This window comes from Mobula hypostoma, chromosome 3 (genome assembly GCF_963921235.1).
Source record: "Mobula hypostoma chromosome 3, sMobHyp1.1, whole genome shotgun sequence".
NCBI classification, from domain to species: Eukaryota; Metazoa; Chordata; class Chondrichthyes; order Myliobatiformes; family Myliobatidae; genus Mobula; species Mobula hypostoma.
In genome coordinates, this window is record NC_086099.1 from 32,645,734 (window position 1) to 32,673,187 (window position 27,454).

Consider the following 27,454-nt stretch of genomic DNA (forward strand, 5'->3'; position numbering starts at 1 on the left):
AGTGGGCAGATGCATGGCAGATGCAGTTTAATGTGGATAAATGTGAGGTTATCCACTTTGGTGGTAAGAACGGGAAGGCAGATTATTATCTAAATGAAATCAAGCACAACGAGATCTAGGTGTTCTTGTACATCAGTCACTGAAAGCAAGTATGCAAGTACAGCAGGCAGTGAAAAAAGCTAATGGCATGCTGGCCTTCATAACAAGGGGAATTGAGTATAAGAGCAAAGAGGTCCTTTTGCAGCTGTACAGGGCCCTGGTGAGACCACACCTGGAGTACTGTGTGCAGTTTTGGTCTCCAAATTTGAGGAAGGACATTCTTGCTATTGAGGGAGTGCAGCGTAGATTCACAAGGTTAATTCCTGGGATGGCGGGACTGTCATATGTCGAAAGATTGGAGTGACTGGGCTTGTATACTCTGGAATTTAGAAGGCTGAGAGGGGATCTTGTTGAAACATACAAGATTATTAAGGGATTGGACACGCTGCAGGCAGGAAGCATGTTCCCGCTGATGGGTGAGTCCAAAACCAGAGGCCACAGTTTAAGAATTAGGGGTAGGCCATTGAGGAAAAACTTTTTCACCCAGAGAGTGGTGGATATATGGAATGCTCTGCCCCAGAAGGCTGTGGAGGCCAAGTCTCTGGATGCTTTCAAAAAAGAGATGGATAGAGCTCTTAAAGATAGTAGAATCAAAGGTTATGGGGATAAGGCAGGAACTGGACACTGATAGTGGATGATTAGCCATGATCACAGTGAATGGCGGTGCTGGCTCGAAGGGCCGAATGGCCTACTCCTGCACCTATTGTCTATTGTCTATTGTCTACCAGTTACAGCTCTTCAAAGGAGATACAGAGAACTGTGGCACAGTGGCTAAGTTACTGGACTCTTTTCAGGAGGAAAGCGAAATTGAGTAGGTACTGCGAATCACCCCTGGAGCCATTCCCCCAAATAATAAGTTTACCATCCTGGATACTGTTGGCGGGGACGACCGACCAGGTGTGAGCCACGGTGGCAGGGCCTCTGGCACTGAGTCTGACCCTCTGGTGCAGAAGGGTGGGACGGAGAAGAGGAGAGCTGTCGTCATTGGAGACTCTATAGTCAGGGGAGCAGACAGGAGATTTTGTGGACGTGAGAAGGACACCCGCATGGTTTGTTGCCTCCCAGGTGCCAAGGTCCAGGATGTTTCTGACCGGGTGCACGACATCCTGGTACGAGAGGGAAAACAACCAGAAGTCATGATACATGTTGGCACCTACGACATAGGCAGGAAGAGGGATGAGGTCCTGAAGTGTGAGTTTCAGGAACTAGGCAGAAGGCAGAAGAACAGGACCTCAAGGGTGGCGTTCTCAGGATTGCTGCCAGTGCTACGTGACAGTGATAGTAAGAATTGGAGGAGATGGCAGTTGAATGCATGGCTGAGGAGTTGGTGCAGGGAGCAGGGTTTTAGATTTTTGGATCATTGGGATCTCTTCTGGGGAAGGTGGGACCTGTACAGATTGGATGGGTTGCACCTGAACTCGAGGGGGAGCAATATCCTTGCAGGTAAGTTTGCTAGCATGGTTCGGGAGGGTTTAAACTAATTTGCCAGGGGGATGGGACCCAGAGCGATAGAGCAGTGAAAGAAATGCATGGAGTAAAGCCAGATCTAACATACAGAGAGGCTTTGAGGAAAGAGAAGCAGAATAAATGGTGCAAAGACAGTAAGGTAGAAGGGCTAAAGTGCGTGTACTTCAATGCAAGAAGCATCAGGAATAAAGGTGATGAACTGAGAGTTTAGATACATACATGGAATTATGATGTAGTGGCCATTACAGAGACTTGGCTGGCACCAGGGCAGGAATGGATTCTCAATATTCCTGGATTTCAGTGTTTTAAAAGGGATTGGGGGGGGGGGAAGGGGAGGAGGGGTGGCATTACTGGTCAGGGATACTATTACAGCTACAGAAAGGGTGGGTAATGTAGCAGTATGGGTGGAAGTTAGGAAAAGGAAGGGAGCAGTTACTGTATTGGGAGTATTCTATATGCCCCCTGATAACAGCAGAGATACCGAGGAGCAGATTGGGAGGAAGATTTTGGAAAGGTGCCAAAATAACACGGCTGCTATCATGGGTGACTTTAACTTCCCTAATATTGATTGTCCCCTTATTAGTTCCAAGGGTTTAGACGGAGCAGAGTCTGCTAAGTGTGTCCAGGATGGACTCCTGTCACAGTATGTTGACAGGCCGACTAGGGGGAATGCCATACTAGATGTAGTATTAGGAAACGAACTGGGTCAGGTCATAGATCTCTCAATGGGTGAGCATCTGGGAGAAAGTGACCACCACTCCCTGGCCTGTAGCATTATCATGGAAAAGGATAGAATCAGAGAGGACAGGAAATTTTTTAATTGGGGAAGGGCAAATTAAGAGGCTATAAGGCTAGAACTTGCGGGTGTGAATTGGGATGATGTTTTTGCAGGGAAATGTACTATGAACATGTGGTCGATGCTTAGGGATCTCTTGCAGGATGTAAGGGATAAATTTGTCCCGGTGAGGAAGATAAAGAATGGTAGGGTGAAGGAACTATGGGTGACAAGTGAGGTGGAAAATCTAGTCAGGTGGAAGATAGCAGCATACATGAGATTTAGGAAGCAAGGATCAGAGGAATATAAGGTAGCAAGAAAGGAGCTTAAGAAGGGGCTGAGGAGAGCAAGAAGGGGGCATGAGAAGGCCTTGGCGAGTAGGGTAAAGGAAAACCCCAAGGCATTCTTCAATTATGTGAAGAACAAAAGGATGACAGGAGTGAAGGTAGGACCGATTACAGATAAAGTTGGGAAGATGTGTCTGGAGGCTATAGAAGTGAGCAAGGTCCTCAATGAATACTTCTGTTCAGTATTCACCAATGAGAGGGAACTTGATGATGATGAGGACAATATGAGTGGGGTTGATGTTCTGGAGCATGTTGATATTAAGGGAGAGAAGGTGTTGGAGTTGTTAAAATACATTAGGACGGATAAGTCCCCAGGGCCTGACGGAATATTCCCCAGGCTGCTACACAAGACAAGGGAAGAGATTGCTGAGCCTCTGGCTAGGATCTTTATGTTCTCGTTGTCCATGGGAATGGTACCAGAGGATTGGAGGGAGGCGAATGCTGTCCCCTTGTTCAAAAAAGTTAGTGGGGATAGTCCGGGTAATTATAGTCCAGTGAGCCTTATGTCTGTGGTGGGAAAGCTGTTGGAAAAAATTGTTAGAGATAGGATCTATGGGCATTTAGAGAATCATGGTCTCATTAGGGACAGTCAGCATGGTTTTGTGAAGGGCAGATCATGTCTAACAAGAATGATAGAGTTCTTTGAGGAGGTGACCAGGCATATAGATGAGGGTAGTGCAGTGGATGTGATCTATATGATTTTAGTAAGACATTTGACAAAGTTCCACATGGTAGGCTTATTCAGAAAGTCAGAAGGCATGGGATCCAGGGAGGTTTGGGGTGGATTCAGAATTGGCTTGCCTGCAGAAGGCAGAGGGTCATGGTGGAGGGAGTACATTGGGATTGGAGAGTTGTGACTAGTGGTGTCCCACAAGGATCGGTTCTGGGACCTCTACTTTTTGTGATTTTTATTAATGACCTGGATGTGGGGGTAGAAGGGTGGGTTGGCAAGTTTGAAGATGACACAAAGGTTGGTGGTGTTGTGGATAGTGTAGAGGATTGTCGAAGATTGCAGAGAGACATTGATAGGATGCAGAAGTGGGCTGAGAAGTGGCAGATGGAGTTCAACCCGGAGATGTGTGAAGTGGTACACTTTGGAAGGACAAACTCCAAAGCAGAGTACAAAGTAAATGGCAGGATACCTGGTAGTGTGGAGGATCAGAGGAAAGTTGCCTCACAGGTAGAAGGGTAGTTAAGAAAGCTTATGGGGTGTCAGCTTTCATCAGTTGAGGGATAGAGCTTAAGAGTCGTGAGGTAATGATGCAGCTCTATAAAACTCTGGTTACGCCACACTTGGAGTATTGCGTCCAGTTCAGGTCGCCTCACTGTAGGAAGGATGTGAAAACATTCGAAAGGGTACAGAGGAGATTTACCAAGATGCTGCCTGGTTTAGTGGATATGGATTATGATCAGAGATTAAGGGAGCTAGGGCTTTCCTCTTTGGAGAGAAGGAGGATGAGGGGAGACATGATAGAGGTATGCAATATATTAAGAGGAATAGATGGAGTCGGTAGCCAGCGCCTCTTCCCCAGGGCACCACTGCTCAATACAAGAGGATGTGGCTTTAAGATAAGGGGTGGAAAGTTCAGGGGGGATATTAGAGGAAGTTTTTACTCAGAGTGTGGTTGGTGCGTGGAATGCACTGCCTGAGTCAGTTGTGAAGGCAGATACACTAGTGAAATTTAAGAGACTACTGGACAGGTATATGGAGGAATTCAAGGTGGGGGGTTATATGGGAGGCAGGGTTTGAGCATCAGCACAAAATTGTGGGCCAAAGGGCATGTACTGTGCTGTACTATTCTATGTTCTATGTTCTATGTTTTCCAGAACCTGGACTAATAAACTAGATATAGAAATTGCCAAACTATATGTCATTTCCTTCTCCTTTTAAACAACAATGTTTAGCAATGCAAGACTAGTTCAACACTTTTTTATGTTTCTCATTTAAAATTCTCCTGGTTCAAATACACACACAAAGGCTGTAGAATTCAAATGCAGTTGATTAAATGAAGAAAACTGAATCCCACTGATGGCCTTTGAAAAGACTCATCTAGTTTACTAATGCCTCTCAGGGAAATAAATCTCACGTTCTTTGCTGTCATGCATCTGACTCAAGACCCATAGTCTTAACTGCCTCCTTCAATGGTCTAGAAAGATTTGCAAATCATTTAAGCAGAATAGAATTCAGATGGATTTAGATATGGGCCAGTGAAACCATGATCTAGTTAACGAGGAATGGAAGATCTGCTTGGGAATTGCTGGTCAGCTTTATCTTTTAGATGGAAAAGAAACAAAGCAAATAGTCAGATACCGAAGAACCAGGTGACTTCAAGGTAAACGTCCAGAGATTACTGAAAGCTTTCTGCCAAAATGATGTTTGATTCTTCTCATCTCCTTAACATTTAATGCTGTGGTTCCAGCAAATGAATATGTGCTCTCTTTAGCTTTTTGCTATATTCTGAACTAGTGAAATCTTTTCCTGAGCCCTCTTCAGCAGAACTATTGTGCTGACTCATCCTATTATGCAAAACGGATAAATGTATAATGGTAATTTATTAGCTGTGGTAAGAGGATGGAAAGATTATGCTGGAATTATACAACATTTGAGTTACAGCTAGAACACTCAGTGGCCACTTTATGAGGTACAGGATGTATGTACTGTTCTGTCAGACAACACGAGGAATATAATTGTAATGATAGAAGTAGAGAGGAAATGTGAGGCAATTTTAGCTCTTTGGAAAACTTGGAAAGGCTAGTTTGTTTGTTTTTTTAGTTAGTGGGGTTTAAGGATGATTTTAGTGAGCTTTGATCATGGGGAGCCAAGATAGAATGGATAAGAAAGACCAATTGCCATCAACAAAGAAATAAGTAGTTAGAGTTCATAGATTTAAAGAAAATCTCAAATGTATCAGATGTGAGTTCAGGACTGAGACATGGAATTAGATAGTCAGCTTTTTTTGACCACCTGAGGTTGCTACTGAGGGCATGAGTATGTGCCTGCCTTCTGATAAGAGCTATGTTGCCAATGAGCTGAATGGGCTCATTTTATGCCACACATTTTTACTACTTTCATTACCAGGGTGCCGCTGTAGCATAGTGGTTAGCTTGATGCTATGACAGCTCAGGTAATCCACAGTTTGGAGTTCAATTCTGTCACCATCTGTAAGAAGTTTGCAAGTTCTCCCTGTGGCGATGTGGGTTTCCTCTGATGCTCTGGTTTTCTCCCATAGTCTAAAGACATACTAGTTTGTAGGTTAATTGGTCATTGTAAATTATCCTGTGATTAGACTAGTGTTAAATAGGTGGGTTGCTGTGTGATGTGACTCATTGGGATGTTCCGTGCTGCATCTCTAAATAAATAGAATTTTAAGACATTCATAGCCATATAACTAAAATAATTGCAATTAATTACTTGCAAATTGGAGAATGGAGTGCAAATTTTAATGAGAATTAAAATATTATTTTCTAAACTTTGAGCTTTAATATTAGAAAGGGAAAGCCAGAAGTTAAGAATGTCATGAATAATGGAGAATGTGCTTTTGTATCAGTTAAAATTATCTACATATTGTGACATTCCTCAGAAAGCGACAAGTATATTTTGTCATACAATGACCTACAAGTTTAAACATTTCCAATTCAGATCATAAACTTCTGAAAAAGGCAGCAGTTGTTCATGGTTACAATGTCATTTCTTTCTTTAGATTTTTTGATAGCTTTCATTAAACCAATCTTCACAGTTGAGCTGTTTCCTGGAGTATCAATCAATTTTATATTTTATTTCTGCCTCAAAAGTTACTACTGTAATAAACATGGGCACATTATTGCTTTGCTCTGGATTCACTTCTAGCTATGATCGGTGAGCCTATTCCTTTAAGATCTATGAACAGCTTTTCACTACAAGGAATCATATTTTTCTGAAATGATCCAAGAAATGATGAATGGTTATTCCGATAGAACTGCTCAATGGATTTGATCAGTCTTTTTGGTAAGTAAAAGAAAAATCTCTCAGCGTGGAACATGTGCCATCCATTAAGTTAGTAATATAAATATTGAATTTCTTTGTTCTTTTACATGCTCCATTGAAACCTGCCATAAATACAAAAGTTCTCCCACTTATCAGCACATAAGAAATCCATGGATTTGAAACCGGATTTTGAAACATATATTCTGAAAATAATATGATGTGTCACATGAGCCTGCCAGGATCGTAATGATGTGTACTTCATGCTGTAATTGTCAGAGGACCTTATTGGCATTTAGGGATCCCACTTGTAGCAAGTCGGAGACTATTGTCTTGGTTTAATACCTACATAATGCCAGCTTTGGGCACTTTTCCCAACTTGAAATAAAATTGCAAGTGACATGTGTCATGTACTGTATGAGCCTCAGGGAGTTAACTCAATCACATTGCAGCCAAACAAATAATCTTCAAAGAGCCGACCAGAAACTGACACTGAATGGCTAAAGACATGTCTGCCTTCCCATTAAAACTATACTGTTTTTACTCTAAAATTTCCTGTCTTGCCATTCCCCACATACTTTTAATTAGGTTAGGAGAGAATATTAGGACATTTTTTCCTGAGATTTCCTCCTATACACTCCCTGTAATCCTGACAGCTTCTAATTCAATAGGATCTGAAAGTCTGTAGCTTTGATAACATAAGCTCTTTTCTCTCACTTCCTGCTGATGGATTATATCAGATTCGATATTTGAAGTTGAAACTGAGAATGGTGGAAATGCACTACAGGATCTCTAGAGAAGGAAAGACAAAGTCAACATTTCAAATCAATGGCCTTTCATCATTTCAAAACTTGTTTTAAAAGTGACATATATGAATCAGGGAGGAAAGAAAATCACTTGCTGCTTCCCCATTCTTAATGTTTTAAAGACTTGGCTGCTGATTTCCAAGCTACCTGGGCAAAATGCTTCCTATGCTGGGATTTGCAGGATGAATTGACCATAAGACCATAAGACCATAAGACATAGGAGCAGAATTAGGCCGTTTGGCTCACTGACCTGCCATTTTATTATGGTAGGTTAATTATCTTTCCCAACACCATTCTACTGTCTTTGCTCCGTGACCTTTGATACCCTTATTAATCAAGAAACTGTCAACCTCTCCTTTAAATATACTCTATGACTTGACATCCACAGCCGTCCATGGCAATGAATTCCACAAATTCACCACCCTCTGGCTGAAGAAATTCCTCCTATTCTATTCTCTATTCTAAAGGAACATACTTGTACTCTGAGACTGTGCCCTCTGGTCCTATACGCCCCCAGTATAGGAAGCATCCTCTCTACATCCACTCAGGTTTCAATACAATCCCCCCTCGTTCTTCTAAACTCCAGAGAGTATAGGCCCAGGGCCATCAAATACTCCTCATATGGTAACAGTTTCATTCCCAGGATCATCTTCCTGAATCTCCAGATTATGACAAGTTCAGTCTTATGTATCAATTGAAATGTGAACTCTTCTCCCCTCTTTACGGATAATGCCTGAAAAGCTGAGTGCTTCCTGTACCTTTTGGCTTTTATTCATGCCTGGATTATGTTGTTGAGGTGAGTTTATTAAAACATATGAAATTCAGTAGGAACTTGTTAGGGCGGAGGTTGTCAAGATGTTATCCCTTGTGAGTATACAAGAAGTTAAGTGCCATAAATCAGAAATATAAATGGAAATAAGATGGAATTTTTTGGAAGTTCACGAAACACTGGAATACTCTACCCTCGATAATGATGAAGGCTGAATCATTAAATAGATTTAGGGTAAAACTTTAGGTCAACTGGGGAGTCTAGAGCTGTGAGAAACAGGCGGAAGAGTGGAGTTGAGATGAAGACCAGATCAGCCATGTCCTTTTTTTGAATGGCAAGACAGCTTAAAAGGCCCGACTCTTAATAATTGTGTTCTTGTTGACTTAACAGCAAGGCCCTCACAGAGGAGTATCGGATCCATTTGCCATGAGGTTTAATATTGGGAAAATGATACCTATGCTTCTATTAGCTAAATCAAACAGCCACAAAATAGCAAACTCTTTCTCTTCTTCAGTCCTGAAAACACTTGCTCCAATGAACACCAAAGCCTTAAAAGACAAATGAAGATTTGTCCAAGATTTGATAGTAAGATTTGTTTCCAAGTTTATCATTCAGTTTAATAGTCTGGATTATAATAAATTATGGCCAGAATAAATTCAATAGATTTTCCAATTTTAATATCAGCGGTTTGGAAACTATCTTCTAAATCCTTAACCTATGAGAAGATTTATAGATCCCAAGATTTCAATTACCAGAACTGATCAAAATCTGTATGATCGCATCAAAAACCACATGATGCGGAGATACATCCTAGGGTGTGCTGGGACGCATTATCATCAGTGATGTAACCTGGGGTCATCAGGTGCTCCGAGTCTTTTAACATCAGACACCCCCACCCAGCCAACCTAGCCCTGGCTTTTAGCTCCAGCAGCATTAATCCATGGGTCACACTCTTGATCCATAGCCATCTGGAGGTGCACTCAGCAGTCTCTGTAACGATCCTGATGGCTCTTCCCTTTGCAGCCCCCATAATGTCAAGGAGTAGGCACAGTTGGCAGCTAGCATGGCACTCAGTGCTCTCTTCCAAGCCGTCCAGCATCAGCGAAGCAAGGCCCTGGTGGATGGGACCTCTACTGTTGGCACCATCATGGGGATCAGAGGATGGTGACATACCTGTGGCAGAGGATGTGTATAGATTAGGGGACAGCTCAGCCCAAAGCAGATACTTCTTCAATGTGAGAGGTTTAGAGGTGGTGATGTATCGCAGAGGTTTCTCTGCTTTCTGATTGTCCATTGGTCTGCGGATGATAGCCTGAGGACAAACTCACTGAAGTGCTCAGGAGGGAGCAGCAGGCTTGCCAGAAGCAGGAGAAGAATTGTGGGACCCTGCCTGACACGATCTCCTGGGGAAAACCATGGAGGTGGGTGACATGCTGGAGAACCAGATCCACCATCTCAATGACTAACAGAAGTTTTTGGGGAGCAATAAGGTGGGCTAGCTTGGAGAATCACCACTTAATGATCACTGTGGACCCAATGGAAGGTGGCAAACCCAAGGCAAATCCAAGACGATGTGGGGTCACAGATGTCGAGGGTTGCTGCTTGGAGGAATTGCATGTTGAGGGTAGAGAGCGATAAACTGATGTATCTGCCAAAATGGTGGGTCACCAGAATCAGCATTGCAGAAACTCCAGAGTCCGTCGTGAGCCTGGATGGCCAGAGAGGAGCGAAGACTGGGCCTATCGAAGTGCCACAGAGCACACAGCCTCCGGTATGTACACACGATTGCCAAGTATGCTGTTTGGAATATGTTCCTGCTGTACGACCTGGCAGATCTTATGCTCTAGATTAAAATGACCAGGGCTAGGCACTGGGTAGGTAGAATGATGAGCTGAGGGTTGACCTCTGTTTCAGCTGGGCTGAACTGTCATTTCAGGGCGCCTGCCTTAGTGTTCTTAGAGCCGAGTCGGTAGCAAAAGATAAAGTTCAATTGCTCAGAGAAGAGGCCCCAGAATGGGAGCTTTGGAGAAGATTCCTTGTAAGCATGGTCACACAGCAGCAGACCTCATTATTCGTGAGGCAAGTGACAATAGGGAGGTAAGAGGAGCACCGATTTGGCTGTAGCTTCTGATGAAATGATGGTAGAAGCTGAAGTTGGAGAAGCCCATGAAGCACAGTAGTTGGCTGAGGGAACACTATTGATGCCATTCAACAATGGTGCACACTTTCTCTGGGCCCATGGTTATGCCTTGGGGTGTGGCACTAGCACTTTCTAAACCGTAGTGAATTTGATTTTTGAGGAGGTGCTGAAGGACCGATTGAACGTGATGGACATGGATTGGGGTTCCTTTGAGAAGATGAGGATGGCACTGAGGTAGACAAACACATATGTATATAGCATGTCTCGGAAGACCCCATTGATGAAAGCTTGGACTACAGCTGAACTGCTGCAAAGTCCGAAAGGCATCACCAAGTATTTGCAGTGGCCAGTCGGTGCTATGAATGCCATCTTCCACTCATCCTCCAGGTTGTAAGTGCTCTCTAGATCCAGTTTGGTGAAGGTCGGGGCCCTGCAGATATTTTGAATGCGTTATCCATGAAAGGGAGAAGATAGTAGGTCCTAATGATGATTTTGTTGAGTCCACAGAGTCAATGCAGTGACAAAGACCTCTGTCTTTGTTCCTGATGAAAAAGAATTCTTCATTGGCTAGGGACTGGGACAGTCAAATGAAGCCATGCTGTAGCGATTTGGTGATGTTGTTCATGGCTCGGGACTCAGGAGGGAAAGGGAAGAACAGATGACCTCGGGGAGTGGTGGTGCCTGGGAGGAGGTTGATCCAACAGTATTGTGGTCTGTGAGACAGCAGGGTGCTAGCCTCCCTGTTACTAAAAGCAATAGCTAAGTCATAATATTGCTGTGGGAGACTGGCGATGTCGAGGCTGGTGATCATTCTTTAAGATATTTGTCAATGCAGAGGGCCAGAGTGATGAGGCTTTCAAGGTCAGTTGACATCTCCTGGGGAGACAGCTCATTTTTCAAGCACTCTGAGAGGCCGTGATGGTGATGGGCCAGCAGCACTCTCACGTTCCGGTAGCACTCTGCTGCAAGGGTCCTGAATTTTATGGTGTAATCCAGCACCAAACATGAGCCTTGATGTAGATGAAGTATCTGATCTGCTGCCTCCCTTCCACTTCCCAGATGGGTGAAATCCTGATGCATCTCAGCTATGAATTCTTCATATTTATTGCAGAAAAGTGACTCATTTGGTGCATTGGATGGCAACCTTACTGTTTCTTTAGTGTTTGCTTTACAAGGCTGAGTTGCTGGCTTGACTCTCAACCTAACACAGGTGGAACTCGTGCAAGGAGCTGGCTGGATTCGGACCCAGGCCTCAAAGTCCGGTGTGGATGCCACTACACCACCAGCACAGACAATATTTATTTCAGATGGTGGTTTTATTATCCCAGCCTAGGTCAGATCTCACTCAGTCATGAGAAATGATAAAGGCAATCTTGGCTCGGTATGTAGAATATGGGGATGGCTGCAGTTTGAAATGCAAGATACACTGGGACAGCAAATTGGGGTACTGAGTTGGGGATCCAAGTGTTTGGACATGGGAATCCGGAGTTGCGAGGGAGGAGGTTGCTCTAATGAGGTGGAGAGCTGGTTGAGATTGGCAAACAAATGGCCAATGGTTCCCTGCTGCTTCTGATCATGTAACACACATAAAAGTTGCTGGTGAATGCAGCAAGCTAGGCAGCATCTATAGGAAGAGGTACAGTCAATGTTGTGGGCTGAGACCCTTCATCAGGAGCATGTACTTCTTAAGACAGATGACTTCCCTTTGGCATGCAAACTCTGCTGGGTCAATCACTGGTTCACTCATCCTATCAGGAAATGTAGAGATGGCTTGAATCAAATGCAGAGCAATGGAGATGATTTAGCAGTGAGGGATCACTTTAATAATAAACTGCAAAATAACAGACCATGAGGGACCACAACACAAGTGAGAACAGATACTTAACATGACAGGGCAAAAAGGTGACTGAAGACTGGGAGCACGAGGAAACCTGCAGATGCTGGAAATTCAAGTAACACACAGAAAAAGTGCTGGAGAATGCACTTCAAATCTCTTACTATCTCTTCTTTCAGTTAGTTCTGACGAAGGGTCTCGGCCTGAAACGTCGACTGTACCTCTTCCTATAGATGCTGCCTGGCCTGCTGCGTTCACCAGCAATTTTTGTGTGTGAACGTTGGGAGCAACTGATTGAAGCTAGCTGGTTCATATGAGAAAATAAGGATTGTGGATCAGAGCTGGGTTTAAATAGACTGCAGTCAATGAGTTTGGAAATGAGTGGCAGGTAACTCCTGTTAGCTGGCTAAAGACTAGAAGGTGCCTAAAGGACAAGAGTGGACATAGGATCTCTATTATTCAAGCAGACCAATGAGGTGCAAAGGAAACGTCATCTAATTGCTAAATTGAGATCTTTGGAACAAACACAATTTAACATGGAAAGTTTGTTAGGATATCCCAGGCATTGTAATGTATTTAACTTTCTGAAAAGCATTCAGCTTCTTGGTATTACTTGATTTTTTTTGGGTAGTGGGGAGTTTAGTGGGTATACCATCTCTGCTCCACCCTTCAACTTTTGGTGGCAGTAATGCACCTTATGTTGGTCTACCAACTGCCTTTAAACTTTACAAGAAGAAGAAGAAGAAAAGAAGAAGAAGAAGAAGAAGAAGAAGAAGAAGAAGAAGAAGAAGAAGAAGAAGAAGAAGAAGAAGAAGAAGAAGAAGAAGAAGAAGAAGAAGAAGAAGAAGAAGAAGAAGGAATACTTGAAATTATGCTGGAAAATTAGTAATAGGAAACAGGAAAATGGTGGAGGGGCTAAATAAGTACTTAGCAACAGTCTTCAGAGTGGAAGTCACCAGTAACATAGGAGAAATTCAAGAGAGTCAGAGGAGAGAGGTGAATGGAGTGACCATTACTAAATTGAAGATGCTGTGGAAACTAAAGGCATGAATGCGGTTAAATCACCAGGACTATATGGACTACACCCCAGACTTCTGAAGGAGGTAGCTGAAGAGGATGTGCAGGTACTAGAAGCTTCTACGAATAAAAGACTTGGCATGTGAGAAGCATTTGATGTTTTGTGCCTGTTCTTGGTGGAGTTCAGAAGAATGAGGGGCAATTACATAGAGCCTTAGCAGGTATTAAAAGACTTAGTTAGAATGAACATGGATCTGTTTCTCTTCATAAGTGAGTCCGGGATCTGAGGACATAGCTTCAGAATGAAGGGTCATCTTTTTAAAACAGTAATGAGGAGGAATTTCTTCAGTCAAATGGTGGCGTATCTGTGAGACATGTTGCAACAGAGGGCTGTGGAGGCCAATTCAATTAAAGCAGAGATTAATAGAAGGGGACTAAATGTTATAGGAAGAAGGTGGGAGAATGGATTTTAAAATATCATACAGGGCTGAATGGCCTAATTCTGCTCCTATATTTTCTGGCCTTATGTACGATCATACAATGTGACAATGTATGCATGTTTCATTCTGCTCTGTTATTTGATTTCATTGGAACATGGCATCAATGGAAAGAACAGCTGCAAAGTTACCAAATTATTGCAAGTGACTGAGGAATAATATGCTAATCCAAGTTGATAAATGCATACAATCCTAGCAATCAAAATGATGTGAAACATTTGTCAGCAACATCATCAAGAACTTGTTCCTGAATAGTGCCTTTAAATGCTCCCAGGTGAATTGCACAATTTGAACAGGTAGAGAGATAAGTTTTAAAGAAGAGAAGGAAAATAATATCATAGGGCAGTGAATCATCATCAGACTAGAGTTGAAAAAGAGTACTTGGTTTTTAGGACTGGAACAGACTCATGAGAAATTGGATTTCTGTTTTTGTTTTCACTCCTTACTATTCTAACAACAGTGTTTTGGATTTACAACCTAATGACTTTTAGCATTGTGTCATACTTTTTTTTCATCTTTAAGTCACCACTTACAGAACTTATGTACTTAAATGTTTTTTTTAAATAATTTGAGTTTAAAATGTTAAAGACTTGTTAGCTCAGAAGTCTCAATCTCTTGTGAGTTCTGGACTTCCAAATATTAACAACACACACAAAATACTGGAGGAATTCAGCAGGTCAGGCAGCATCATAGAAATGAATAAACATGGGATGTTTCGGGCTGAGGCTCTTCGTCAGTATTGAAAAAGAACGGGGGGAAAGTGCCAGAATTAAAAGTTGGGGCCAGGGGAAGGAGGACTTTCTGCAAGATAAAGGTGAAGCTGGGTGGGTGTGAAAGGTAAAGGATTGGAGAAGAAGGAATCGGATAGGAAATGAGAGTGGACCATAGGAGAAATGGAAGGAGGGGCACCAGGAGGAGGTGATAGGCAGTTGAGGAGAAGAGGTAAGAGGCCAGAATGGGGCATAGAAGAAGAGGTAAAGGCAAAAGGCGCGGGGGGGGGGGGATTTTTTACCGGAAGGAAAAATGATGTTTATGCCATCAGGTTGGAGGCTACCTAGATGGGATAAGAGGTGTTCTTCCACCACCCAGAGGGTGTCCTTATCCTGGCAAAAGAGGAGGCCATGGACCAACATGTCGGAACGAGAATATGGATAGGAATTAAAATGTTTGGCCACCAGGAAATTTCACTTTTGGCAAATGGAGTGGAAGTGCTTGACAAAGTGTCCCCCCAATTTAGATTGGGTTTCAGCAATGCAGAGGAGGCTGCATTGGGAGCACCGGATGCAATCAACGATCCAACAGATTGGCAGCTGAAGAGTTGCCTCTCCTGGAAGGGCTGTCTTGGGCCCTGAATGAAGGTGAGGGAAGAGTTTGGGACCCTAAAAGGGGGTAAAGGAGGAGGACCCTGGTGCCCTTCCTACTTCTCTTTCTCCCAAGATCCACTCTCCTCTCCTATCAGATTCCTTCTTCTCCAGCCCTTTACCTTCCCCACCAACCTAGTTTTACCCATCACCTTTTAGCTAGTTCTCCTTCCCCCTACCCAACGCTTATTCTGGCATCTTCCCCTTCCTTTCTTCAGAAGGGTCTTGGCCTGAAGCATCAACTATTTATTCATTTCCACAGATGCTGCCTGACCTGCTCAGTTTCTTCAGAACTGATTGTGTATCGCTCTGGATTGCCAGCATCTGCAGAATCTCTTGTTTCTGAATATTAATATTTTTGCAATGCTTTTGGAAACTAGAACAGTTAATGTGCTTTCCAATAAATTTCATTCATTGGGTCCGACATCTCAGGGGCACTCGGAGCATTTTGAACATGGTAAGCAAAAATAATTACATTGTAACCAGTGTGAATGAGGTAATTACAATAATAAACTACATCCTCTTCATGGTAGGAGAATAACCTTGCATAAATAAAACATTTCTAAATATTCCCTTGATGGAACAGTATCCTCTTTAAAACACAATGCATTATTGATTTTCATTACTGATTAACATACTGAGCCATATATCTTAGGTTCTCTGCTGTGCAACAGAGGAACTGGTACTCTCATTATCTTAGATTTTTTGAAGTGACCTCCAACAATCGTTGGACTCCAGCAGTGGCCTTATTGTTAGGCCACTGCTCCAGTGATTGGTTGACTAGACAAGCAATTTGCATTATACCATTAACGGTCAATTATGAGCATTTATTTTCCTTCTAACACATCTATATACATCAGATTAGATGCCATCTATTTTAACTTTAGTGAAGTAGAAATAATAGATACAGAACCACAAATGAATTACTAAACTTCGATTTGACCCTTTACAGGAAAATTTGCAATGGTAATTCGAGGACTCTGAATAGTATGTTGTATGAATTTACATTCCAGCAAGGAGAATGATCCACCAGGATTAAGATTCTTTTGCAAAATATTTTTATAATCTTAAAGTGCATCTCTGTAAAGACCATTGGAACATTTCCTATATTAAATGGTATACAAATCCACATGTTAGCAGGTAGTCTAGTGAATAATCTAATTTGCCTTTCAGGGTCGCTCAGGTCTAAACCAGAATTAGAATCATAAACATGCTTTATTATCACTGACATACTGTATGTTGCCAAATTTGTTATTTTGTGACAATGGAAGAGGGCAAGACAGGGAAAACAAGTTACAATAAAAATATAATAAATGTCTAATACTAAAAGGGATTAGCAAGGTAGTGTTTATGGGTTTATGGACTGTTCAAAAGTCTGATTATGGAGGGGTCGAAGCTATTCTTAAAACATTTGATGTGGGTCTTCAAGCTCTTGTACATTCTCCCTGATAGTAGTAATGAGAAAAGGGCACATACAGGATTGTTGGGGTCCTTAATGATGGACTGACCAACTCTCCCTCTCCATTTTCCAAATAAATAAAGCAAAACATGATGATTTAGTGAATTGAATCAATAATTTGTTTTATGCATGATAATTTTTTTTGAGAATTGGTAGTGGTTATATATCTAGCAGAACATATTAGGAGAAATTGAACAAACGAGGAATCAGCTGAAGCTTTGGTCTGTTACAAATTTCAAAGGTTTTTTGTTTATCACTGGTGGGGAGAAAGCCATTGCCAGTATGCTTCAGGCAAGTTCTCCACAGAACAAAGAAAAACATCTATCATTATATCCTTTTCTCCAGTTCAGTCCTGGCTGGCTACGGATCAATAATTTAACAACTGACTGCATATATTATGTGCAAACCCAGCAAGGTGTCTCAGAAACTATAAGGGGAAGGAGTGACCATGTTATGGGCAAATGGACAGCTCTAGAGCATCCGATGATATTTACCAAACACCCAGTGCACTGGCTCCGAGCCAGAAAACTATCTCCAGTATTCAGTGCCTTAGTGCATCCAGATTGAACTGATCGCAGATAGTACTGATAGCAGAGGCCCAACTGGTCAATTCTCTCTATGAGACCACAAACATTTTCAAGTCAGAATCAGAATCAGAATCAGAATGTAGTTTACTTTCACTAACTGCATTGTGGCAGTAGCACAGTGCAAGACATCGCAATTACTATAAGTTTACTATAATCACTAAATTACTAACATTTTACCACAAGTGCCAAAATAAATAAATAATGTAAAAGGGGGATAACAAGGCAGTGTTCTTGGAACGTACAGAAATCTGAGAGCAGAAAGGAAGAAATTCTTCTCATTAAGTGTGTGCCTTTAGGCACCTGCATCTTCTCCCCAAAGGTAGAGGTCATGTCTTGGATGGTGAGGGTCTTTAATAATGGATGCTGCTTGTTGAGGCACTGCCTCTTGAAGATATCCTCGATGGTAGGAAGGGTTGTACCTGTGGTGGAGCTGGTTGAGTCTACTGCCCTCCGCAGCCTCTCGTGATTCGGTGCTTTACAGCCTTCATACCAGACTGTGATACAACCAGTCAGACTGCTCAGTCGATCAGTCAGTCCGTAATACCTGGGCAGTTTCCTGCTGGATCAGAATCAGGCTTAATATCTTTTACTCATATCATGAAATTTGTTGTTTTTGTGGCAGCAGTACAATATAATATAAAAAAATGTGGTATAAATTACAATAAAAATATACATAAAATGTTAAATTACAGTATTGCAAAAATAGTGTGGTAATGTTCACTGTTTGTTCATATTCCATTTGGAAATCTGATGGTGGAGGGGAAGAAGCTACTCTGAAATTGTTGATTGTATGTCTTCAGGCTCCTGTACCTCCTCTCTGATGGTACTAATAAGAAGAGGGCATGTCCTGGGTGATGGGTGTCTTTCATGAAGGATGCCACCTTTTTCTGACTATTCTTCGCTCTGTAACATATCTACTGACACACTTAACAAGGTCTATTTCTGTAATGCTGCTTACAGCTTGGCCACTTGGAACAAACCCATGAATCATTTTACTAAGGTCAAGCCTGAACAACCACAAAGATTTTTATGCAGTAAGAATCAAATAAAAAATGCTTTCACTGATTTTAAGAAAGTGGTCGATGGTTCATCTCTTGAAAAGCTGCCATTACTCGTTGTAAATCACAGACAACTCATTCAAGTGAAAGATAAAAATTCAGGTTGTGTAATCGTTCAGAAGTGATGCTCAGATAAGCCGAGTGGCAATGAGTTTGCTGTGGACAATGCCACACCTTCCCCTCCTGAATCTACCTCAATTCCCAAAATAATATATTGGCACACCTGCACTGGGGAAATTGGACCAAAGCTGACCCGACTACAAGACAAAGTCAGACAGCATCACTGCCAGAAGTGTATCCCTCTCAGAGTGAGCTTAATGAGTGGTGGATACAGATCAGTCCCTCAGAGGCAAAGCCCGCCCCAGCACTGAGTGCATTTACGTGGAGGATTGCCATAAGAGAGCAGCATCCATCACCAATGATCCCCACCATCCAGTCCATGCCATTTCTCACTATTATCATCATGCCTGAGGTCCCCACACCAGGTACAGGAACAGTACCTGTGAACAGTTATTACCCTACAACTATCAGGCTCCTGGCCTGGCATGGATAACTTCATTCACCACCATTCTGAACTGATTCTAACATCTACAGACTCACTTTCAAGGACTCTTTACAACTCCAGTTCTCAGTATTACTTTTATATACAGTTTGTCTTCATTTTGCACATTAGTTGACTGTCAGTTTTTGTATAGCTTTTTCCTAAATTGTTAGGCCTGGGAATTTATCCACCCTAATTGCCTCAAGATAACAAACACCTCCTCCTCTACAAACTGCATAGGGTGAATTACTTCACTGCTGCGTTATCTCACTTCTACACCCTCTATGTCCATCTTCCGAGTAAATGCAGATGCAAAAAATCCATTGAAGATCTCTTTTGGCTCCACACATAGAATATCACTCACATCTTCCAGAGAAACAATTCTGTCCTTGCTATTCTTCTGCTCTTAATATATACAGTATGTGGAGACCTTCGAAGGCTCATTCACCATGTCTGCTGGAGCAGCCTTCTATTACCTCCCCTGCTTTCCTCCTGCATTTCTTATACTCCTCAACTACCTCATTTGTTCCTACCTGCCAATACTGCTAAGCAGCTCCTTCATTTTCCCAACCAGGGCCTCAGTAGCTCTCAAAAAGCAATGTTCCCTAAACCTGTGATCCATGCCTTTTATTCTAACAGGAACATACAAACTCTACACTCAAAATTACATTTTTGAAGGCCTCTAACTTTCCAAGTACACCTTTGCCAGAAAACAGCCTGTCCCAACCTACACTTGCCAGGTAATTTCTGATACCATCAAATTGGCCTTTCTCCAATTTAGAATCTCAACCCATAGACCAAACCTATCTTTTTGCATATTTACTTTGAAACATGGAATTGTGGTCAATGGATGCTAAGTGTTCCCCTACACAAACTTCTGACACCTACCCTGTCTCATTCCCTAATAGCAGATCCAATATCGCACATTCTCTCAGTGGGACGTCCACATACTGATGAAGGAAACTTCCCTGAGCATATTTGACAGACTCTGTCCCATCTAGTCCTTTTATAGTATGGGATTCCCAGTCAATAAGTGGAAAGCTAAAATCAGCTAATATAACAATCTTTTGTTTTTGCAACAGGCTGTGATGTCTTTACAAGTCTGTTCCTCTAAATCCCTAGGACTGTTGGGTGGTCTGTAATATGGCCCCAATAATGTGATTATAACTTTCTTATTTCTCATTTCCACCCATACTGCCTCACATGTTGAGTTCTCCAGCCTGTCCTGACGGAGCACTGCCGTGACATTTTCCCTGACTGGTAATGCCACCCTTCCTCCTCTAATCCCTCCCACACTGTCATGTCTAAAACCATGGAACCCCAGAATATGGAGCTGCTAGTTCTGCCCCTCCTGCAACCAAGTCTCATTAATGGCTATGACATCATAACTCCAGGTGTTAATCCATGCCCTGAGCTCATCCGCCTTTCCTATGATACTTCTTGTACTGAAATATATGCAGCTGAGGACACTGATCACACCATGCTCAACCTTTAGATTCCTGACTTTGTCTAAGGTCTTACCAACATTTGTCTCCACAGATCTGCACTAACCGTCCGGCACTCTGGTTCCTATCCCCCCTGCAATTCTAATTTAAACCCCACCGTGCAGCATTAACAAACCTTCCCACTAGTATATTAGTCCCGCTCCATTTCAGGTCTAAACCATCCCTTCTGTCAGGTCCCACCTTTTCTGGGAGAGAGCCCAATAATCCAAAAATCTTATGCTTTCCCTCCTACACCAACTCTTTAGTCAAGTGTTAAACTGTATAATCTTCTTAGTTCTGGCCTCACTAGCACATGGCACGGGTAGCAATCCTGGGAACACAGCTCTGGAGATCCTGTCCTTTAACTTAGCACCTAACTCTCTGAACCCCTTATGCAGAACCTCAACACTCATCCTACCCATGTCCCTGATACCTACATGGACCACGGCCTCTGGCTGTCCATCCTCCCACTTAAGAAAACTGAGGACTTGATCAGAGATGTTCTGGACCCTGGCACCTGGGAGGCAACATACCATCATGGGAATCTTGTTCTTGCCCACAAATTAATCTGATCATCCATTTCTTATTCCCCAGTACCCGCTAATAAAGTTTCACTAAATGAGCTCTCCAATCGGTCCTGACAGACCCCAACCATGACATTTTCTCTGACTAGTAATGCTGCCCCTCTCCCTCTAATCCCCCTGCTCTGTTACATCCGAAAAACAGAACCCTAGAACGTTGCCAGTCCTGCCCCTCCTGCAACTAAGCAGATGACACCACTATTGTGGGCTGCATCTCAAATAACAATATGTTCAGTGTATGGAAGGTGAAAGGGGGTCGACAACAAACTACCCCACAACATTACCGAAATGAAGGAGCTATCCGTTCACTTCCAAGAGGAGGATAGTGCACACACACCTATTTACAGCAAAGGTGCTGAGGTTCAGAGAACACATCAAAGTTGCTAGTGAACGCAGCAGGCCAGGCAGCATCTCTAGGAAAAGGTACAGTGGACGTTTCAGGCCGACACCCTTCCTCAGGACTAACTGAAGGAAGAGTTAGTAAGAGATTCGAAAGTGGGAGGGGGAGGGGGAGATCCAAAATGATAGGAGAAGACAGGTGGGGGAGGGATGGAGCCAAGAGCTGGACAGGTGATTGGCAAAGGGGATACGAGAGGATCATGGGATAGGAGGTCCGGGAAGAAAGACAAGGGGGGTGGGACCCAGAGGATGGGCAAGGGGTCGCGACTTCTCCAACTTCCGCTAATGCCCCACCTCCCCCTCGTACCCCATTTGTTATTTATTTTTATACACACATTCTTTCTCTCACTCTCTTTTTTTCTCCCTCTGTCCCTCTCACTATACCCCTTGCCCATCCTCTGGGTCCCCCCCCCCCCGTCTTTCTTCCCGGACCTCCTATCCCATGATCCTCTCATATCCCCTTTGCCAATCACCTGTCCAGCTCTTGGCTCCATCCCTCCCCCACCTGTCTTCTCCTATCATTTTGGATCTCCTCCTCCCCCTCCCACTTTCAAATCTCTTACTAACTCTTCCTTCAGTTAGTCCTGAGGTAGGGTCTCGGCCTGAAACGTCGACTGTACCTCTTCCTAGAGATGCTACCTGGCCTGCTGCGTTCACCAGCAACTTTGATGTGTGTTGCCTGAATTTCCAGCATCTGCAGAATTCCTGTTGTTTGAGGTTCAGAGAGTTGGGAGCTTCAAGTTCCGAGGAGAGGTGTGAACATCACAAGTAGCTTGTCCAGATCCAACTACAGTGACACCACAGCCCCTAAAGCTTACCAATGCTTCTGTTTCCTCAGCAGGCTAAAGAAATTTGACGTCACCTTTGCTCTCATCAGTCTTTATTAAATGGATGCACATACGAAGCATCCAGATGCACAACAGCTTATTAAAGCAATTACTCTGCCCATGCCCACGAGAAACTGCAAATAATTGTGGACCATTCCATCGTCTCTGTCTATTTTCCTTGCTACCTTGATAAGACAACCAGTGTAATCAAAGATCCCACCCACCCGAGGCATTCTCTCTTCTCGTCTCCTATTGGGCAGAAGATACAATAATCTGAATGATGTAACACTAGGGTCAAGGACAACACTGTTGTAAGACTACTGAATGGTTCCCTAGTACTATAAGATGGACTCTTGAACTCATAATGTACTTAATGACTTTGCAATGTAATGTCTACCTGCACTGTTCTTTCCCTGTAACTGTAACACTTTATTCAGCATTCTACCTTATGCGATCGCAATGTGGTGTTGTAATGAATTAATGTGTATAAACAGCATAACATAGAGTTTTCTAAGTGCACCTCTGTACACATGGCAACAATAAAGAAATTTACAAATGTATCATACACTTCTCCACATGTCCTAGCCTAATTTTCCACAGATGCAGGTTCAGTTGAAATTTGGTCCGAGTACAGCTGGATGGGACTAGGCAGAAGTTCAGGTCGTCATGGACTAGATGGGCCAAAGGGCCTGTTTCTGTGCTGCAGTATTCTGACTCTATGAGCTAAACTCCTTTATAATAGGTAGATGATCTTGTACTGCAAATGGAGAATGGCAGGTATGACGTTAGAGCATCACTGAGCCGTGGCTGAAAGAAGACCTTTGTTGGGAACTTCACATCCAGAGGTACACACTGTATCAAAAGGATAGGCAGGTAGGCAGAAGGGTGGGCGTGGCTCTGTTTGTTTAAAAAAAATTAAATCAAATCTAATCAGAAAGACGTGACACAGGATCGAAAGATGTAGGTTCCTTGTGGGTAGAGTTAAGAAACTGCCAACATAAAATGGTAGTTATATACAGGCTTCTAAACAGTCTCCAGGATTTAGCATACAAATTACAGTGGGAGGTAGGAAAGACTTGTAAAAAGGGCAACGTTACGATAGTCAGGAGGATTTCAATATTCAGGTAGATTAGGAAAATTAGGTTGGTGCTGAACCCAAGAGAGGAAATTCATAAAATGCCAATAAAAAGGGATTTTTAGACCAGCTTGTTGTTGTCAGTAAAGAAATGCCAACTCTGGATTGAATGTTGTGTAAGGAAACAGTTTTGATTAGGGGGCTTAGGAGGCAGTGATTATGATATATAGATTTCCTTTGCTATTTGAGAGTAAGAACCTAAAGTCAGATGTATCAGAATTACAGTTGAAGTAAAAGGAATTAGAGAGGCATGAGAGAGGAATTGGCCAAAGCTGATTGGAAGGGAACACTAGTAGTAATTTAGAAGGAGCAGCATAGTGAAAGATAGGGCATACAATATAGCAAAAAGCTTTTAAAAACCAACTGAAGTCAACTAAATAACCCATAATTCTATCTCCTTTATTTGATTTGTGAATTATCATCACAATTTTATCTCCTTTACCATAGCATTGGAGAGGGATAGGAACAGACAAGTTATGAAAGCATTTAATTGGAGTAAGGGGAAATATGAGGCTATCAGGCAGGAACTTGGAAGCATAAATTGGGAACAGATGTTCTCAAGGAAATATAAGGCAGAAATGTAGTAAATGTTCAGGGGATATTTGCGTGGCATTCTGCATAGGTATGTTCCAATGAGACAGGGAAAGGATGGTAGGGTACAGGAACCATGGTGTACAAAGACTGCTGAAAATCTAGTCAAGAAGAAAAGAAAAGCTTACAAAAGGTTCAAAAAATGAGGTAATGATAGAGATCTAGAAGATTATAAGGCTGGCAGGATGGAGCTTAAGAATGAAATTGGGAGAGCCAGAAGGGGCCATGAGAAGGCCTTGGAGAGCAGGATTAAGGAAAACCCCAAGGCATTCTACAAGTATGTGAAGAGCAAAAGGATAAAACATGAAAGAATAGGAACAATCAAGTGTGACAGTGGAAAAGTGTGTATGGAACCAGAGGAGATAGAAGACATACTTAATACTTTGCTTCAGTATTCACTACAGAAAAGGATCTTGGCGATTGGAGGGATTAAAAAGCTTGAGCATGTAAGAAAGAGGATGTGCTGGAGCTTTTTGGAAAGCATCAAATTAGGTAAGTCTCCGGGAGGTGAGGGAGGAGATTACTGAGCCTCTGGCAATGATCTTTGCATCATCAATGGAGATGGGAGAGGTTCTGGAGGATTGGAGGGTTGCAGATGTTGTTCCCTTATTCAAGAAAGGGAGTAGACATAGCCCAGGAAATTATAGACCAGTGAGTCTTACTTCAGTGGTTGGTAAGTTGATGGAGAAAATCCTGAGAAGCACGACTTATGAACATTTGGAGAGGCATAATATGATTAGGAATAGTCAACATGGCTTTGTGAAAGGTAGGTCATGCCTTACGAGCCTGATTGAATTTTTTGAGGATGTGACTAAACACATTGATGAAGATAGAGTAGTAGATGTAGTGTATATGGATTTCAGGAAGGCATTTGATAAGCTACCCCAAGCAAGGCTTATTGAGAAAGTAAGGAGGCATGGGATCCAAGGGAACCATGCATTGTGGATCCAAAATTGGCTTGGTCACAAAAGGCAAAGAGTGGTTTTAGACTGGTCATATTTTGCATGGATGTCGGTGACCAGTGGTATGCCTCAGGGATCTGTTCTGCGGCCTCTTCTCTTCATGACCTGGATGAGGAAGTGGAGGGATGGGTTAGTAAATTTTCTGATGACACAAAGGTTGGGGGTGTTGTGGATAGTGTGGAGGGCTGTCAGAGGTTACAGCAGAACAGAGCTGAGAAGTGGCGGATGGAGTTCAACCCAGATAAGTGTGAGGTGGTTCATTTTGGTAGGTCAAATACAGTGGCAGAATGTAGTATCAATGGTAAGACTCTTGGCAGTGTGGAGGATCAGAGGGATCTTGGGGTCCAAGCCCATAGGACACTCAAAGCTGCTGCTCAGGTTGACTCTGTGGTTAAGAAGGTATACCGTGCATTGGCCTTCATCAACCATGGAATTGAGTTTAGGAGCCAAGAGGTAACGTTACAGCTATGTAGGACCCTGGTCAGACCCTACTTGGAGTACTGTGCTCCGTTCCGGTCGCCTCACTACAGGAAGGATGTGGAAACTATAGAAAGGGTGCAGAGGAGATTTACAAAGATGTTGCCTGGATTGGGGAGCATGCCTTATGAGATTAGGTTGACTGGACTTGGCCTTTTCTCCTTGGAGTGGCAGAGGATGAGAGATGACCTGATAAAGGTGTACAAGTTGATGAGAGGTATTGTTCATGTGGATAGTCAAAGGCTTTTTCCCAGGGCTGAAATGGCGAACATGAGAGGCCACATTTTTAAGGTGCTTGAAAGTAGGTACAGGGGAGATGTCAGGGGTAAATATTTATGTAGAGAGCATGAGTGCTTGGAATGGGCTGCTGGCAACCCTAGTGGACGTGGATATGATGGGGTCTTTTAAGAGACTCCTGGATAGGTACATGGAGCTTAGGAAAATAGAGGACCATGGGTAACCCTAGGTAATTTCTAAAGTAAATACATGTCCGGTATATCACTGTGGGCCGAAGACCCTGTATTGTGCTGTAGGTTTTCTATGTTTCTATAAGGAGAGAAAAGATGAAATTTGAAGGTAAGCTGCCAATAATATCAAAGAGGAAACCAAAAGTTTTTACAGATGTGTAAAGAGCAAAAGAGGGGCAAGGGCAGTTAATGGAGTGCTGGAAAATTATGCTGCAGAGGTAGTAACGGGGGACAAAGAAATAGCTGATGAGTTAATATGTATTTTGTGTCAGCAAAATATGGAAGACACAAGCAGTATGCCAGAAATTCAAGACCATCAGGGGGCAGAAGTGACTGTAGTTGTTATTACTTAGAAGAAGGTGCATGGGAAGCTGAAAGGTCTGAATCTAGATAAATCACCTGGATTGCATGGACTGCACACCAGGGTTCTGAAGAGTTAGCTTAAGAGATTGTGGAGGCATTAGTAATGAGCATTCAAGAATCACAAGATTCTGTAATGGTTCCGGAGGAATCGAAAATTGCAAATGTCACTTTTTAAGAAGGGTGTGAAGCAGAAGAAAGGAAATTACAGATCAATTAGCCTAATATCAGTAGTTGGGAACATGTTGGAGTCTATTATTAAGCATGAGGTTTCAGAGTACATGGAGGTATATGATAAAAGAGGCCAAATTCAGCACAGTTTCTTTAAGGGGAAATCTTGTCTGACAAATCTGTTGCAGTTCTTTGAGGAACTAACAGCAGGATAGAACAAGGAGGGTCAGTAGATGCTTACTTGAATTTTCACAAAGTGTTGCTCATGAGGCTGTTAAACAAGATAAGAACTCACAATATTACAGGAAAGATACTGGCATGGATGGAAGATAGGTTGACTGGCAATATGCAAAGACTGGGAATAAAGTGGGCTTTTTCTGGTTGGCTGCCAGTGACTAGTATTGTTCTGAGGGGTTAGTGTTGGGACTGCTACTTTTCATGTTATACGTCAATGGTTTGGATGATGGAGTTCATGGCTTTGAGGCCAAGTCTGTGGACAGCACAAATATAGGTGAAGGGGCAAGTAGTGTTGAGGAAGCAGGGAGTCTGCAGGAGGAATTAGACAGATTGGGAGAATGGGCAAAGAAGTGACAGGTGGAATATTATGTAGAGAAATGTATGGTCATGCACTTTGGTAGAAGAAATAAAGGCATAGACTATTTTCTAAACAGGGAGAAATTTCAGACATGAGAGGTACAAATGGACTTGGGAGTCCTCATGCAGGATTCCCTGAAGGATTGAGTCGGTAGTAAGGAAGGTAAATGCAATGTTAGCATTCATCTCAAGAGGACTAGAATATAAAAGCAAAGGATGTAATGCTGAGACTTTGTAAGGCATAAGTCAGACTGCACTTGGAGTATTGTGAGCAATTTTGGGCACCTTATCTAAAAAAAAGATGTGCTGGCATTGGAGAGGATCCAGGAGAGGTTCAGACGAATGATTTCAGGAATAGGTTAATGTCCAATCAGCAGTTGATAGATCTGAGTCTGTACTCACTGGAGGTTTTTAGAATAATGAGGGATCTCATTGAAACTTATGGAATATTGAAAACCCTAGAGTGGATGTGAAGAGCATGTGTCCAATAGTCTTGGACCAGAGGACACAGCCTCAAAGTAGAGATATGTCCATTTAGAACAGAGATGAGGAGGGATTTCTTTAGCCAGAGGGTAGCGAATCTGTGCCAATTCATTGCCACAGACATCTATAAAGCCCAAGTTATTGTGCGTATTTAAAGCAGAGGTTTGTAGATTCTTGAATAATCAGGGCGTCAAAAGTTATTGGG